Source organism: Macrobrachium rosenbergii, chromosome 52, assembly GCF_040412425.1.
Source record: "Macrobrachium rosenbergii isolate ZJJX-2024 chromosome 52, ASM4041242v1, whole genome shotgun sequence".
Taxonomy (NCBI): domain Eukaryota; kingdom Metazoa; phylum Arthropoda; class Malacostraca; order Decapoda; family Palaemonidae; genus Macrobrachium; species Macrobrachium rosenbergii.
In genome coordinates, this window is record NC_089792.1 from 114,134 (window position 1) to 129,837 (window position 15,704).

Here is a 15,704-nt window from a genome sequence, read left to right on the forward strand (position 1 = left end):
TTCAACTTAACTCGATGTTAATTATTGAGAATATTATGCTTCTGCTGTGTGTGGACTTTAAATTAGTTATAGCAACTTTAATTTCTTTGATAAATAGTCTAGTTCAGTTAGGTAGCCTAGCCTAAGACCTAGGTATTAGACAAACCTCCTTCTTGAACATTGCTTCAGATCTAGGCGCACTATCATGGCAGAATAAAACTTAACTCGACGGGAATTATCGACGGGATTGGGACCTGAGACACTCAAAGCCCACATATTTTGTGTATATATACGTGTATGTAATATATATACATGCATACATGGCACACCTAGATTCACCAATCTTTCCTATAGGTATTTGTCTGAAACCTTATTAATGCATGAAAAGATTCCTATTATATCAGCAAGATCTTCTCTCTCTCTCCTTCTCTCTCTCAGATCCACACAAAACACACACACACACACACACACACACACACACACACACACACACACACACACACACACACATATATATATATATATATATATATATATATATATATATATATATATATATATATATATATATATATATATATATATATATACTATATATAATATAAATTAGAGAGAGAGAGAGAGAGAGAGAGAGAGAGAGAGAGAGAGAGAGAGAGAGAGAGAGAGAGAGGAGAGAAGATGAAATGAAATCTTTTCATGCACACAACGATTTCATACATAAACTTATAGGAAAGACTGAACAAGGAGTAGTAAGAGAATTTGAATTGCAGAAGTGGACTTTGCTGTATAATGAAAAAAAAAATGTCAGCATCATCTACAGTAGGCTGATTATCATGTCCATGATGAACTGCATAATTGTGTCTAGTATGAACTGGATTATTGTGTCTATGATGAACTGGATTATTGTGTCTATGATGAAGTGCATTATTAAGTCAATGATGAACTGCATCATTGTGTCCATGATGAACTAGGAAAAAAAAGTCACTAGTCAGATTAGGGTCAACGTTGTATGATTCTGTCGTTTTGGCTTGGTGAAGTTATATAAATTATACATACGTTTTACGTAGCAGATGTTAACTTATTTGTTCATTTATTTACTCAACGTCATTGCACTCTTTAGTTTGTAAACGAAAGCGTATTATTAAATAAAATAAATTTCAGTGGCGTGTATTCTTACTAAGGGAGCCATTGGTTATCATCATGGAGAGTTGCCAGCATTCATTGCATAAACGGGACAAACCCCGAATATTAAAATAAATCTTACAAAAAGGTATAAAATCACACTGAATGAAAAAATTAATGGCATATTAAATTAATTTCGTTAGCATACGCATTTAAATAAATATACAAAAGATTTGAATAAAATAAGAATAAAAACTTACGAATGGCAACTCCCACCAGGTTTGTTTACAAATGGCTTCGGAATCAGAAGAGATCAGCCTTCGAGGGGTTTAACATGTCCCACTTATTAACGTCTGTATTGTGGTTCGTTTTCCGAGGAACGGCAGATCGTAACTGGAACGTAATTCGATTCCAGGTGAGTAATAATTCGAGCGATAATTACGGTAATTAATGCCGACGTCGTCTAGAAACGAAAGAATAGATGAGCATTTGGGTGGTCGCCCACCAAGGCAATACTGTCGATCACGTATATAAAATTCTGTTTTGCCCCTGTATGGGTATGGGGCTTATTAACGTTTCCTAATAAGGTATTTGTGTTAGTTCAATCTGAAACAGTGTAACACCAGTAATTAATTGAACTGGGCCACTGGTTACCCTAATTTGCATGGCATACCCTAAGCTCACCCAGGGTCTTTGGCCCAGGTCGAAGTTTATTGATAAAAGTTATTATAGGATTATATAAACCACATATGAGCTTATGAGGGGTATTGTGGGTATAGCCTCGCCCTAAATTATCAATCTGAACCCATCCTAGGTAGGCTAATGTAGTCCTCTCGCACCCTACAGATGTGCCCTTGGGTAGTGTGCAGAGTAAGGAGACAAGGATAGGCATTGATAGTTTGAACCTACTACCACGAGTCGGGTAAAAACTGACAGAAAAAAATTGAAGTCACAGAGAAAAAAAGTCATTGGTAATTCTACAGAGAAAAAAGTCATTGGTAATTCTACAGAGAAAAAAGTCATTGGTAATTCTACAGAGAAAAAAGTCATTGGTAATTCTACAGAGAAAAAAGTCATTGGTAATTCTACAGAAAAAAGTCATTGGTAATTTAAGCCGGCTGGTCCATTATTTTAGCTAGCCTATGGCAATTGACGTTTTCCTATGTTATTTTACACTAAACAAGAACTTAAAATAATATTTTGTTGGTCGGCTGTGAATAAAAATGTAATTGACCCTTGAAAACTGCACGTCTGTGCCAGTGGGCAGAGAGATCCGCCAGTGGTCACACACAGCTCAAGGTTAAATTACAGTTTAGCAGCAGCCGACCGGTAAAATATAACCTTAAACTCTTGTAAAGCAAGCAAAATAACATAGAAAAACGTCAACCCATGTACTGTAAACTCTCTAAAAAAGAGTGTAGATATGAATAGATGCTTAACAAAATCAGGCTTTAGATTTACACATTTTTGTGTATGCAAACTGTACTGGTTGAGAGATTACATCCATGCGTTTAAAGATACTACCAGATTGTTTACTGAACATGATCCCATGAGGTCTGTGTGCCATATATTTTACTACAGAGCTGGCTAGCATGGTTAGGCTAGTAGTAATAAAAACTGTTGAAGTGGTTATATCTGTGGTATGATAGTGGAGCTATATTTTCAGCATTCAGCAGTGGAAAGAGCCATGAATAAAATTGTTCAACTTGAAAAGCTTAGCTACTGGTACACTTAATCAGTATCTCTATGGTATTATAAATGTCCTCAGCATTTCTGCAGTTTTTGATTAACATGTCATCGTAGAAAGTGTATTGTTAAAAGCTGAAGCAATTTCATCATATGGAAGTTAACAGTTGTCTTTTAGGTGGTACGATATCTTTGTTATGTATTGTGTAAGTGGTTAGGTAAGGGTTCATTACTCACACTGCAGTAAAACACTTGATAAACACACACTGGTTACTTATCTTGCACAAACCACAAACAGGTTGAAAACAAGCCAACCACCTGTTGGTAATATTAATGTCCTGACCACTGCTCCTTAAGATTATCCACCGTTTGTCAAAGATACACTCTCTACATATGATCGGTGACTTGTTCTAAACCCATTTGTGATTTGTAAGCGTTAATGTTACATTTCCAATATGTGTTTATGACATGTTTTAATGCAGTCTATTATTTGATGCATTTCAATTAATTTTAAATAGAGTTAGTTTCCTTATTGGATTGTCAAGAATATTTTATTTTTCAATTAATTTTAAATTGAGTTAATTTCCTTACTGGATTGTTAAGAATTTTTTGTTGTTAGCATGAGACTTTTGTCTCAGTGCTCTAAATGAGCTTTGTAAGTTTGTGATAGTCCTGAAAATGTGCTGTAAAAACTCGTACATAAACCTGAAAGATTTTGTTTTTGCTAATTTAGGAAGCAGTGTAATGTAGAGCATATCAGAGTACTGATAATGAAACCTTGCATAAAATATTGGTTTGCATACTTACAGGAAATAGTTTGTGTGACCTTTATTACTATCATTTGCAGTTGACAACAAGGAACCAGAGGAAGAAATGTGACCGAAATGGAACGAGGTAAAATAGGTTACAAAGTATCAAAATGAAAATGGATTGTAACATCAGTGCAATACAAATGGCATCAGTACTGGTCCAGTTCCAAGTCTTTGTTGGTGACTGATCCTTCTGTATCATTGTAAGTAACATTTTTAAGCTCCATCAAGAGTGAAAGGAAAAGGAGTTGTCAGATTGAGTACATTACTTAAGTAAACACAGCTGGAGCAGGTGAAATCAGAAATGTGACAGGCATTCAGTAGTCTACAAAGGTATGATAAATAGAAGTTAGTAAGAGAATAGAAGTCATGGAAAGTGTTTGACATTTTCTGTTAACATTGTAGAAGATGAGAAGTGATTTAGGTATCACGCTTGAATATACAGTATTAGAAAGCACAGTTCTTATACATGACTTAATTTTTACAGATATCAAGAATATTATTGAATCTCACTTCACTGGAAATATAAATGATACTGAATGACTGAAGCAATAGTTCGAAAACCCGAATGAAGAGAAGAAATACAAACTGAGAATGTTGGTATGACGGTGGGACCAGTACACAAGGCAAATGTAGGTGTCACTGTCTGGTAAGATAAAAGCTAAGAGTCTGTCCTACTCATTCACAACACAATACTTAATGTAGAATTGTAGCTTCTGGTTCTGAGTTGAAATGTTTTACACAACGTATCAACTTTGATTACAGATTTGTCCTGTATGGTTTGCCACTTTTCTATGGCCCCAGCTGCTGTGGTCTCTTCCTGCCTAGCCCCTGTAGGTGAGTAATGCTGTCAGTGCACCTCCCATGGTACAGTGTAGGGCATTACTTAAGGTTCTTTGCAGTGTCCCTTCGGCCCGTAGCTGCAACCTCTCATTCATTTTACTAATACATCTGTTCGTATATTTCTTCCATCTTACTTTCAACCTTTTCCTAACAATTGTTTCATAGTGCAACTGTGAGGTTTTCCTCCTGTTACATCTTTAAAATCTTCTTTACTCTCATACGCTGGTGACATCTCATCCTTCTTGTACCACATGCCTCTTGTACCACATGCCCAAGTGTTACAGTAAAACTTCATTCCATATTTGACTGTCAACTCTTCAATATTCATTTCCTCAAAAATCCTGCCTCTCACCTCGTTTCCTTCTGAGAATGGCAGCATGTTTCTTTTTTTCAATACTTGTGACAAGCTGCCATGCTTTCAGCTCTCATTTCCAGCAGTCATAACCTTTATCAGCACCGAATACTGGTAACACCAGCTGCCCACCACATTTGCTGACGCTACCCATGTTTACGCCGTCTTTTCTTCCAATTACTTGTTAATCTCTCCTTCCTGCCAAACCACGCTCTGCTGCCATTTGTTGATTGTGTAGACCAGTATGGCAGGAGAAATTAAAGGCAGACTTAAAAACTGACTTTGCATCAGAGATCCGACCTTAAACATAAAGAAACACAAACAAATGACGATTGAGAAGCGCAATGTCATGCATAAGTATTCTCAACAGAGTTAACACATGTGCACTGTAAGCATTACTTAAGGTCCTTTGTAGCGTGACTTTGGCCCTAAACCCTAGCTGCAACCCTTTCATTCCTTTTACTGCACCCCTTCATACTCTTCTTCCATCTTGCTGTCCACCCACTCCTAGCAGTGGTTTTATTGTGCAACTGCGAGGTTTTCCTTCTGTTACATCTTTCAAACCTTTCTACTCTCAATTTTCCTTTCAGCACTGAAAGACCTGGTTCCCAGCACTTGGCCTTTGGCCTAAAAATTCTAAATTCTATTCCATTCTAAACTCTGGAAAAGCCAAACTCATTTAATAGCCAGTGTCTGCACTAGCATTCCATGGTTCACAACGGTGATTGTCGTGAATCTGATTGACATTGTAAACTGAAAGTTGTACCTTTTTCCAGTACAACAATTCCAGTCACTAGGCCTTTGCTAGTCCTGTCTGTCCAAGATCCTAAACTCTGCGCTCATGGTTAATGTTTGTGCTGATGCACCTGGTTTAGATTTGTCTTAAAGCTGGAGAACTTACATTTAACATTGGTATGTCAATAAAAGGACAAATCACAAAAAGGTCAAAAGGATGAGTTAAAAATTGCTTAAAATGATTCCACAGTTACAAGGCACCTGCTGAGGAAGTTGCAATATATCTGGTTATTATTCACAAAGCCTTTGTACATTGGGTTAGTGCTACCTGATGCAGGTTCTGTTGCTAATTCATTCTTTCCATAATGTGTTTCACTGGCTACATATGATGTAAAAGTTTATCCTGGCAGTAAATCAGCAATACCAAGGCTAGAACAAAAAGATTTCAGAACAGATGATGGCCCTGTGTTCTTGTGCATGCTGCTTTTCTCATCGAGGCAAAATGCAACTGAAACTTGTTGTGTCATTTATCAAAAACAGATGTGTTGTTTTCAGACAGACCTAGAGAGTATAATTTTGATTTGCCTTGCACTGTAGTCAATCTGACCCATCCTGAATTAGATTAGGATGTTTTTGGGTTTCTTTTAAGGGCACGTTCACAATGGTAATATATATTGTCAGCTGCAAATTTTGTCTAAAACCCTCATAGCTTGGCACAGTTTCGTCATGAATATTTTTGTCATTTTTTCAAATGGGGTTAGATTTAAATAACTTCCTACTTTGCCATCAGCAATAAGCTTGAATTACTAGCTATTCCAGATCCTTATCTAAACCTCTCTTCATGATTTTCTAGACTAAACCTTTTACTACTGCTTTCACCTAGACTTTTGGGAATCTCTCTCTTTGTAACTAATGCACAGCCTTTCCCATCACTTGTCAAAACAATCTAGTGTCTATTTTCCAGACTAAACCAGTCTTAGAGAGCTAGTGGTTCCAGAGACTGGATACAATCCATTTTGGAAATTTAAAATTTGAATTCAATGTAAAATATGAAATTTGTTTTGTAAGTTAAACGATGTACCTTAGTCTTGGATCTTAACCCTTTGAGGTTCAGATGAAATCAGTTGTCGTGATATTCCCAACCACAGATATTTCAGTCGCGTCAAGTAATGTCAATCATCATAGAAAATATTCACGTAAGTTGAATTCATTATTCTGCTTCATTGTTGTAATTTTTTGTTTTTAGGTATACTACAGTGAAGTACAAATCCCCATATCACTGACTGATACAATTGAATGAGTTAACGGTTGACAATCTGTCGGCATCCGCTGTGTGTACTAGTTCATGCTGTAATTGGGTCTTGTGTGTCAATAAGGTATTTATGCAGTCTTCCTGTTGTAAAATTACCCTTGGCACAAGACTGGTTTGCAAGCATGTGCCTGTTTTAGGATTGTGTTAAATGATAAGCAAATAAAAAAACTCAGTTTGAAAGGCTGTAACAGGAAGATTCTTATCGTGGATAGTTTGAAAGGCTGTAACAGGAAGATTCTTATCATGAAGAAATCCACAGTGGTGTAGATGTAAATTCATATTTTAGAAATGTAAATACAAAAGAGAGCTTTCGAGAACCTGCTCAGTTCTCCTTCTCAATTAAGAATTGGGCAGGTTCTTGAAAGCTCTTTTGTATATATATTTCTAAAATATATATTTGCATCTACACCTCTGGATTTCTTCACCATTTTAGTGACTCATGCTATTATGAGATTTTTACGAAGAGTTTTATCATTAGTATTACTTGGATATTTTACTTCATTGAATTAAATTATACAAGTTACTGCAATAACATGAACAGTGCTGTTTATGATATTTTGTATACTGTTTGCAGATGACCACCAGCAAGTTGATGGTGCATTCTACTGTGCCAAGGTGATGTGAGCAGTGTCTGAGATGTTTTTCCAAGGACTCAAAGGATGCAATGATGGACAGTTGAAAATGCGTCTGCTTCTACGAAAAGTGAAAGGTACTGCATATAACACAATAAGATCTCTTGGTAACAGATGTCAGGGCCATTTAGATGAGTCTGTTTAGGAGAAAGTCACAAAGTTTTCTTGTCTATTGCAATTTGTGCTTTTGCTGAAATTAGACTCCACCAGTAAACTTAAAGCACAAGGTAAATGGTGAGGAAGTGGAAATCGTAAATATTGTTGAGCTTTAAAGATTGCTTTTAACAGTAAAAGCGTGCATGAGGTTTTGTGTATTACTGTAGAGGCTGACAAGGAACTCTCCTAATTGATTATCTTGGCAAGCCTTACTATTGTCTAGAAGCATGAATGTTCCATTAACTAATTCATAGTAGTAATCCCTTGGCCGAATGAACACCTCTGAGGCCTGTCCCTCTGATAGGTAAAAAAAAAAAGGCCTACAGCTAGCAATAATTCTATATAAATTTTAGCCTGTAGTAAACTGTACTTTACACTTACACAATTTGAGAAAATTTTACCACCAAAATGCATCACGTCTGAAAAGGTAGCTTAGCAAAAGCCATCATAATGATGTATAAGTATTACAGTAAATGTATTGATTTTTGCAACACAGCTGCAATGGCTGTACGAGATAAGGGTCACTGATTAATGGCATGTCTTTACCACAGGTAACCTGTATGTTTACGGATGAAGTTGCCAGTGATGGTTGCTGATAAGTTGCAGAAGAATGTTTTCTTCAACGTCATGCTGATTTTCTGTAATGTCATGCTGTAGGGCAGTGATTAATATGAAACAAGAGGAGGGAGGCTTTCCCCAAATCATTATGTAAATCAAGTATTTTGTTTTGGTCTGGTTAAATTATATTGAAAATTACAGTTCTCATAGAGCTTTTGGTCCCTTTTGAGGTCTGTTCATTCCTGAATTAAAGGTTTATATTGAAAATTAGGTGGTGTGCATTATAGTTCTGTTCATCCACAAATACTGTTTCTTTAGGATTTTTGTGCTATTATGTCTGTCATTTGCTATTAAGGTAGATGTTTTTGATCTTGGCCTTTTGATTTAAAGTTAAATGTCTTTTAGCTTTTTGATTTTTTTTTTTTGCCTGATGCTGTATTTTTTATAAACTAGTACAAAACTTATATTTTTTCTGTCCAGAAACTCCGCATGCATTTTAAAAAGTAAAATGTAATTTTTTCATCTTTAAAGGTTTTAGACCACTTCTTATGATGAGAAACACCCACAATTTGCAGGAGGTGGGGACAGGTATTGTCTAACATTGTCGAAAAATCATTCGATGGGGAACTAGTTTTCATTACACAAACAACATAAAAACCTGTTTCTTTAAGATCAAGATGTTAAATTCATTTCCGCATTGTAGTGTACGTTCAACGAATCTGACCTGTATGATTATTTTGAGATACATGGCCGCCATTAAGTTTCGGGTGGTGCAACGCCGCTAGATGCACATTTTAAATGATTGTTGCAAGCTCGTATGTTCTTGGCACAGGGGTTACAAGGAACGTTTTACCCCTAACGTCTGAGTTACAGTTTCGGTGAAATTCAAAACTGCAATGTTACCCTTTTCGTTAACCACTTCACTTACCTTAAATAGATGGTAGTACAAAATGTTCACGAAGAAAGGTATTTTTTCCATTGTAATGTCCATGGAAACGACCAATAGCCTCAAAGTAAGACAGAGAACACCCATGCAGACGTGCATAAATCCATGGCAGTCAACTGAAGCGCACTTTTGTAGAAAGCCAGCTTATTCAAAATCGCAGTTAATTGGATTTCTTGAAACAAAGAACCAATCAGGTTTCATGCATTTGTACCGTACTTATAATTCATAACTTAGGCATTTTTACCCACAATACATTGACAAAAACAAAAACGCATCAGCAGAAAAACTGACATGGCAGCATAAACGCATCCTTGCGATAACAACAAGGCACAATATTCATCGGCAAATATCTCCGTAACTCTTAATTTGGGAAGATGCGAGTAAGTATTTCGTATGAATCATGACAAAAAAATATATGATAGCAAGTAAAAAATATTAGATATCCGAATTTGACCGAAACTGTAATAATACCTGAAGGGCTACTGGATGTAAACAAAACGACTTAGAAAATTTTTTTCGAGGATGCCATTAGATAATCATTAATATCTCGGATATGGTGAATCTCTCAAAAAGTGTTCAGAGACAAAGTTTTATTATTTTATATTGTGAAAATTATAGTGTGACCTATTTTCTTATATCTCACCATGGAGTTGTTCTGGACATTGCTTGACATATGATTACAAGACTTTACTTGAACAAAAAGTTGCTGAAAAACACAGTACTTTCTAAGGCCCAGTTTTGCTGGGAGAAATTTTTTTCTCTTGACACATTGTTTCAGATTTCATTCCATTACAGTATGCCCTTTCAGTTCAACATGGGTATGCCCTTCAGAAAATAGGTGTTTTTGTGGATACTGTTTCTTGCATTTTGCTCGACATTCAATCCATTTGGTACCCTCCTAATTAGCTGTCTTTTGTTTCTTGAACTGTACTTTGCTCGAATATTTAGCTCATTGTAAGTGAAACTTATTTTACTTCATTGAAGAACAAAACTTTGGGACTTTAATTCATTGAGGGACAAAACTTTTGGGTCCTTGTGAATTTCCAGAAGTGCAGCCTTCTCAGTGACAGACAGCAGGTCTTTTTTTTTTATAGGTTCTACTCCACCATTTCCTTTTCTGTTTAGCTTTGCTAGATCAGGCTGTGGATGTCCCGTCTCTATGCCCTTTTGAAACCCACAAATGTATCTACAATAAAGTTTTGGCAGAAAGTTGCATAAATCATTGCACAAGTAATTCAGAACCTCCAGAACTGTTTGTTACTCATGATTAATATAACCTCAAGAAAATCAGATAACTGGTAAACTTTACATTCCACTTTTTGAGAAGAATCAGTGACAAGCCAAATCATTCAAAAGTACCTTTATGTTCTGTAAGTGCTGAGGGAAATTGCAAAGATTTTAGGAAACTATATTTGTATGAAGAATCTCACTTTTAACAAGATTTATGGAAAACTAAGAATGTACATGGGAGTCACATCTTGAAGAAAAATAATCATGTTAGCTAAGATGCCCTTTGTTAAGAGAGTGTGTCTCTCTCTCAAATTTTAAAGTTTTCTTGGTGTGTCAGTTTGAATACTCTCCATTAAATCCCCCCCAATTAGCACTAATATTAACAGCCTTGAACCTGATGTATTTAGAGAAATTGCCCAAAATTACTATACTTTAATCTCCTCTTAAAGCCTGTGTCCAAAACGTAAATTGCTCTCTTCAGAGTTTCATTTAGCAAATGATGTCATTATGTCAAAGCCATCTTAATATCTTAAAATTACAGTACTTGCATTGCCATAATGTCTGTCAGTGCACTGATACAGGTTACTGGATCCATTCCATATTGCAGACCTTGAAGTTAATGTGAAAAATCAATGTTTATCTTGGCATTAATTTGCTTCCATTTGCCTGCAAATGTTGTGTACTCTTTGTATAATAATTTGTGCCAGTGTGGAGCATAATTTTTTTTTTATTTTTTGTTTCATACTTAAATTTTTCTACTCTGAAAACCTTTTTAAGAGTCAAAACACATTGTAGTTCTCGAATTGTTCTGTGTTTTAAGAGGCAAATTGGATCTAAAATCAAATGCTGTGGTCAAGCAGGAGGTTTAAAAAGTTTTTGAAAAATTACCAAACCTGGCATTGTCCAGTAGGTAATTGCTATTGGAGATTGTGAATTGATGGTAAAAATATTGCATTCCAGATTTCTACATGTCCCATCAAAATGAACTTTAATCATGTTTTAGAAAAGTCATATAAACTTATTTGTCCATTTTTTCCCACAGTGAAAGTGTTGCTCACATCTATTGAGAGATCGTAATATTACGATTGAAGCACCCACCACCAAGTTCATTTGTTGATGTAGTCCAGCTGTTCAAATTTAAAATTTCAGGATCAGAGCTGGTTCAAGATGAAAGATAGTTTTCTCAATGTATCTTTTAGTTTTCGTTGCATTTAAGTTATGTAAAATTGTTGCAAGTGAATTTGCTATGTAAGTACAGTATTTAAGTGTAATGTAAAATTTTCAATTCCAAGCAATGTTGTAATTTTTTTCTGTAGATAAAAGCAGTTTACATTTTCAGTAAAGCCTAAACCAATGAGGAACAAGAGTACAGACCACAAAGGTTCATGTTTGACCAAAACTTAGACTAGAATGTTCTTAGTAGACAGGAGTAATTTTGCTAGAGTTTTTTCTAGACAAATAAGTTTGCTAGAATGTTTTTATTTAACTTAGCAGTTTTTGTAAGATTTCATAGTTTAAGATAAGTTTAACTTTGTTGAGTTTTCAAAGTTATTTGGTTGAGTTTAATTTTGAGTTTTTCAAAATTAGTTGGTTGCTTTCTAGAAGAGTAATTTGGACAAAAAGTTTTCTCAATGTATTTTTGCAGGTTTTGTTGCATTGAAGTTATGTAAAATTAAGTAAATTTGCAATTTCTTATGAAATGGTGTAATATAAAATTCTCAATTGCAAGTAATTTTATTTAATTTTTCTCTAGATAAAAGCACTTGCCCTTAATATATGAGTTAACATAGATATTTGACGTAAGCTAATGGCCAGGTTTTCTAAGAAAGACACTGTTGGTCTTCTGTACTTTTGGTGTTATCACAAGATTGTACTTTGCAACTGTAAAACTAAATTTGGGGATCAGTATAATTCAGTTTCAAGACATTAAGTTTCTTTCTCTGTGTGGATAAGAATTATTCACTTGGAAGAAAAATGGTGTCTTGGAACTGAGAGTTATACTATAATACTCAGATATTTATGATTAAATATTTTGTCTAAGGAAAGTATTTCACTGCTTTTCAAACATATATATCTTTAATTTGCCTTGAATATGAACTGTTTTTACGTGTTTGCTCAATCAAACATAAGACTTAGGTAATACTGTATTAATTTGCGTGATTTACGCAGTAGTAAACCTGTAATCTATTAATATCATTACATCAGTAGAACATTTTAAAGCTATTTGAAGCAAACAAAATGAGTACAATACTAGGCCTATACAGTATATAGATAAGGCTACTTTTGTGAATATTGTCACTTAATAACTTGCTTTAAATAAAATGACTGTATCTTGCATTACTCAGCTTTTCCATATATCGTAGGTTACCCAGTTACAACAGACATGAAAATCAAAAACACTTAAATTGACATGAATGAAATACCTTCAGACATTTTCAGTTTACTTAGACCAAGTCCCCATTGTAGGCAGGAGTCCTTATTTCAAGTACATTTCACAATACCAGGATAACCAAAACTCTAGAAAGCAGTAAGACCAAACACAAGTCTAAACTGAAGTGATGCTTCTCGTACGAGCAAGAAACTTCGGAAAATGGGATGACATCAAAGCAGGGTAATACCCTAACACCCTAAAGCTTCATCCCAGCCAATAAGGTACCGAATTGCAAATGCAAAGAGTAATAGGCAAGAAGTATGCCATATATTCAATAAAATATATTCCTATTCAGTATAAACTTCACAATGAAATATTCTCAGTACCTATCCTTGCAACACAACCAGGGAATATCTAGCCCTTCACAATATGACAACAGGAAACTGGGATATTCGTACAATGCAGAGCCTGTACCAACTGCATGCAAGAACATATGGAAACTGGAAATTGAAATGAAAAATTCCTGGCCATAAATTGCTGATGAAGGCACCAAGATTTATGTCAAGAGAAGCAATGATACTACAACACAGCCTAAAGCATCTCTGAAATGAAATTGCTTCAAATAACATCTATACGAAGTATGAAAGAGAGCCAATTTAACACTAGATGAAAATGAAAAATATTAAAGAAAACGGTAGACCAAATGCTCTTCAGGGTTACACTTCATTATCATTGTGTAGCACAAACCTGCCTTTCCCAAGCAACAAGCATGCAAGCAACCTCGTAAGAAGACTAGGGTGTGAAGAGAACAGTACGTAACTCACTGAAAAAAGACGAGCTCACCAACCCCAGGCCTGTATGGACCAATTTGGAGATAGAAAACCTCAGGCAATTCAGACAAGAAATCTACTATACAACACTGGGGAAAAATTTGACTGCAGTTGTTCCAGCTGTCTTTTTAAAACTATTATAATGACCTCCATGACAAGAAACAGCTGCTCCCAATGCTAATCAACTTAAAAGATGAATCAGAACATTGCTACAGGAGTCTCATTTCTAGATTTATTTTTCTTTTGCAAGAAACTTGATGCTCTGGACAGTTCCTCGGACCCAGTGAAAAGAAGGGCTGTTACTATTGTCACAGCATATTCAGGGCACGGACAATGAACACCAAAACTGAATTTGCAGGTAGGCTATGTACAAATCCAAAGGAGGAAGGGATCTGACCTCAGTTGTGTGAAGCAGCTAGCACTCATGTCAATCCTTATGATTGCATGTGGAATACAGGACTCTTCTTTATAACTTGCAAGGATGCCAGGAGCACAGAATGGCAATGGCCACTGCTGTACTAAGGTTTACCATTATATAGGCCTAAAATCTTCATTTCAGAACATTCTCTTTGAGCTTAAAGACTTACTGAATTGAATTGAATATAGAATTTAGGCCAAAGGCCAAGTACTGGGACCTATGAGGTCATTCAGCACGGAAAGGGATATTGAGAGTAAAGGAGGTTTGAAAGGTGTAACAGGAGGAAAACCTAAAAGCAGTCACTAGGAATCAATTTTTAGGAGAGGGTGGAAAGTAAGATGGAAGAAAGACAATATGAAAGGAGGTACAGTAAAAGGAACGAGAGGGGTTGCAGCTAGGGCCAAGGCACGCTACAAAGAGCCTTACATAATGCCTACAGTGCATCACATGAGGTGCACTGACGTCACTAAACCCAAACGGGTTAAAGACTTATGAATGGGCTCCACAATACTTGGAAAAACTTCTCTCCCTAAAAATTATTTCTCTCTGCTTACTAACTCTTCAGTACTACATATGTGTTTTTGCTCACTAAATATCCAAAGATAGACTGGTCTGTCCTGAGCCTCTTGTCTGATAATTTAAATGAATCTTTATCCAGTTACTTTGGGTGGGACTCATTGCTAAAAATACTTTCTCTGTGGCTAGAGGGGCACGAAAAAGTGCAACAGAGTTGGTAACCTTATTAGACAACCCTTTCACCAATTCATCAGCAATCTGGACACCCAAAAGAAAAGAAACAGTCAGAAGGATAGACTGCTCAAATAACAGTGATATTACTCACTCTGGTACCATGTCAGCTACGAATACTCTAACAACCAATTAATAGTCTCGTAAACTATTAAAATCAAGGACCAGTCACAAACCAAGCAGAATACAACAATTAAAGCCTGCCAGAAACAACTTTCGCTACCAATTTAAATAACATGGGGTTTAAATTTGAATATGACGTAGACAAACAAAAGGAAAATTGACTGCATTGCTGTCCACTGGTTTAACGAAATATGCAAAAATCTCGTGATATGTAGCCTATAGGAAACAACATAAAGTCTTGCTGGATGTGACGAAAACTATGGAACATATAAGAAAATACGGAGGAACTTTTTCGAAATGGCCACAAAATTCTCTTTTCTGTTACAGAATTTCCTACTCAAACCACCTAATGAAGCATTAACCACCTTCACCTGATTTGATGAGTGTACCATTAAATTAGAAAATGGATTAACAGCCTTACAGAAAATGACAAGAAACAATAGAACTGGTATCCAAGAAATGTATTGACATGTGAAATGTGAAATGAATAAACCATCTTTAACTGTTATGGAGTTTAAATTGAGGCGACAGAAGACTGAAATCTGAATTACACTTAAAAAACCAAATGTAGTTTAAATTTTCCATACACATTGGGATGGTACTGGTCTATCAATAAATGACTGTTCGGGTGTTTTTGAACAACCAGAAAGTAAAAAAAATACAAATAAACTTATAAATGCTTAAAGAACTGGGGTTTTACAATTCCTTAATATCATGCATCATGAGACACTCTTAACAGTTTCATTTTGCAACACGGTATAAAAAAAAATGCACCATTTGAACAGGACTCCATTCCCATTTTAACCACAGCACCTACCCTTCTTATTGTTACCTCACCAGATGAGGGTACAATCC

At 35.6% G+C, this 15,704-nt stretch overlaps 1 long non-coding RNA gene across 2 annotated transcripts; it reads left to right on the forward strand.

Moving 5' to 3' along the window:
- Nucleotides 1-3,860: 3,860 nt before the first annotated feature.
- LOC136833867 (uncharacterized) lies at nt 3,861-8,380 on the forward strand. Of its 2 annotated transcripts, XR_010851600.1 has the most exons (5): nt 3,861-4,228; nt 4,362-4,433; nt 6,773-6,902; nt 7,413-7,547; nt 8,178-8,380. It is a non-coding gene; the product is annotated as an uncharacterized lncRNA (long non-coding RNA). The 2 variants fall into 2 exon arrangements; XR_010851601.1 differs by lacking the exon at nt 4,362-4,433 and having other exon boundaries at nt 3,864-4,228; nt 8,178-8,379.
- Nucleotides 8,381-15,704: the final 7,324 nt, after the last annotated feature.